This window comes from Marmota marmota, unplaced genomic scaffold (genome assembly GCF_001458135.2).
Source record: "Marmota marmota marmota unplaced genomic scaffold, marMar, whole genome shotgun sequence".
Taxonomy (NCBI): Eukaryota; Metazoa; Chordata; class Mammalia; order Rodentia; family Sciuridae; genus Marmota; species Marmota marmota.
Window position 1 is genome coordinate 12,366,129 of NW_026000075.1, and position 3,090 is coordinate 12,369,218.

Below are 3,090 nucleotides of genomic sequence, written 5' to 3' on the forward strand. Positions count from 1 at the left end.
GGGGCCCGCGTGCCCGCCCGCCCACTCCGCCCCTCCCTGAACACTCCGGGGAGGGGAGGGCAGGGAGCACGGCCCCCAGATCCCACCGCGCCCAGCTGGCTCCAGACCCGGAAGGGCGGGCGTCCGCGCCCCGTCTAGGCTCTGGAGAGAGACAAGCCGGGTTTGCGGAGTGGAGGGGGGCGCCCCCTGCCGGTGGGGTGGCGAGAGGTGCCGGAGGCTGAGGCTGGCGGAGAGACATCCCTCAGTGTGCGGGATGCGGGAGCTGCTGGGAGCTTATTAAGAAGTCCTTTCCTTGGGGATGGGGCTTTGGCTCAGGGGTACAGCGCTTGCCTAGCAGGCATGAGGCACTGGGTTTGATCCTTAGCACCACATAAAAATAAATAAAATAAAAGGTATTGTGTCCATCTACAACTAAAAAAATATTTAAAAAAAATAATAATAAAATAAAAAACTTCCTGGCGCTAGGCCTTGAAGCCCCAGCTTAAAGAGTGCCCCAGGTTTCCCGCAGGCAGCACGGGCAGGGCAGCTCTCCATCACAAACTCTCAGTTAGCTAGCAGTCACAAATTTACACTTTTGGCAGTTGTCTCCAGATGGAGCTTACACACAGGTGACAGAACCCAAGACTTTCATGCCACTAAAACAACTCTCAGTGATATTGTTAGGTGCAGGACAAGGTGAACAAACGTTAGCTGCAGGATAACCCACGCACTCAAACCCCCCTGTGTCTGGTTCTTTATCACCTGTTTGCGTCAAGTCTGAACACTCAACCCCACTCAAGGCTGAACACTGGACCCCCACTGGTGTGGTGCAACAGAAACCCACATCTGACCCCTGCCCCATCTGCCTGAAGGCAGAAGATTACAGCCTTAGCAACTACTGTGTGATCCAATCATTGAACATCAACAAGACAGCTTGCAGACCCAGAGACCCCATTAGATTTTTGGCTATAAAAACTCCCTCCTGCCGGGGCCCCCCTCTCTTGCTCTCTGTCTCCCTCTCTTGCTTTCGCTCTCCTTTGCTCTCTCTTTCTTCTCTTGCTCTCTCTCTCTCTTTCTTTCTCGCTCTCTTTTTCTCTTCTTTTGCACTGCCGCAATAAAGCAGTGGTCGCTCAGAGTTTTGTGGTCACTTTCCTTTCAGATATACTATGAATTCTTATTTTTAAATTAAATAGCTGCAAATAACACACATGTTACATTGCTTTTTGTGTGTCTACAGTGCTGATTTGCTGTAGACAGCATCTATGACTTGTCATTTGAAAATATAAAATATGGCACATATAAAATATGACAGTTGAAATATATAAAATATGGCACAGTTTCCTCCTGCTGCTGCTCATCTTCAAACAGAGCCTTAAATGAGGAGCCTGGATATCTCAACCCTGGAAAGAGCCTGGACTGGCCTTGTCAGGAACTCAGTAATGGCCCCAGGGAGCAGTAAGAACCCTGACAGAAAGAAGTATGGACTGCTAGGAGCATTAAGGAGGGGCTTCACTCATCTGAAGAGGTCAGAAAGGATATCCTAGAGAAGGGGTGAGATCCTGTGAATCAAGAAGTACTACAGGATTCACCAGAATTTGAGGTATTTCTGCCCAGAATCCACGGGGGGGGGGGGGGGGGCGGAATAAAGAGGCAGAGAGCCACAGAGTGTGTGTTCTCATAAAGGAATAGCAAGGGCTGTCAGTACTAGTGACAGGGAGAGAATAGGAGCTGAATTAGTGGTGGGTGTGGGGGTCAGATCATACTCCTAACACACATAACAGCCACCATCTGTGGAATGTATACTATAAAACAGGAGCTGGATGTACATCACTCCAAACTTCAAGATAGGATTATTATTTGCCTTTACAGGAGGGGAAAATGAAGTCCAGGAGGAGAGGTGCCTTACTAGTGACAGGACCTGGTCAGGGTGATTCTGAGGAGCTAGACTGAATTTACAGTGTCTCTCCAGGAGGATTCAGGAGGCTGTATTTGTCTTCAAATGCTCCCAGCATCCTCAACTATTTCCAAGTGCCCTCTGCTTTCCCTCCATTCCCAAAGCCTGTGTCAACAACTGCCCTCAGACTTCTCCAGTCTAGGGAGGGTGTGCACTTGGGGACATCTATGCATACCAGGTACCTCCTGAGGGGAACCCCATGGAAGGGGCTGGGTTGAGGGATTGTGGCAAAGACCATTTATTGCTTCCCACTTGTCTTGAGGGGGCAAATTGCAACATATGCAATTGAGGGGAGAAATAAAGAATGTACACGTGCTCCTGCCCCTTTCAATGCTTTATTCACTCAAATTACTCAATACAGTTTCACTCTATAGGTTCTTAATCAAGAAAATGACAATCCCTCATGCTAGGCACTGCAGTAGACAATCAATTCACAGCAAACAATTCTAGATTAATTCTAAGCACTGCAAAACACACTTAATCATGACAGGCTAATGACAGACATTCCCTCTGCATGCTAAGTTCAAAAGTCTTAATCCTTAGGCTTTATGTCCAGCAGTTGCACACTCACTTAGACTGCAGTGACCAGGTCAGGAACCAAGGCAGGCTTTTCCTGGTGTGGAGTGGATGACGGTTAAGGAAGGATCATAGGGAGAAGTTGCGGCTCTTACCAAGGTCCAGATGAGGCGATAGAGTTTGAGAGCAGTGAGGATCACGCAGAGGCTCAGGAAACGATGACAAGTGATGGGATGTCAGGTCCTCATCAGGCTCTCCAGCTCAAGTGTATCCTTGTTTTGGCTGGCTGAATCCCTGTTCATTAGCTCTATTATTTATACTAAATTTTGGGGCTTTTGACCCCCCTTTCAATTCTTATCAGCTACCACTGGATTTCTCCATGACAACATTTACTCTGGGGTCAGAAACATCTGGTCTAGTGGTCTCCACCTTGATCTTTCTTCGCTTTTCCCTCTTATCAGGCGAGGACAGCCTGCCAGGGGCTTCACTCTGTTTATCAGGGTGAGGGGAAGTAACTTGTTTGAGGCCACACTGGAGGGCTCTGTGGGTGCCTGGTGAGACTGCAGGTTTCAAACTGGAGTATTTAAAATGGAGTTGCTTAGGCTCAGTCCTAAGGCCATCCTCACACCACTATTCATTCT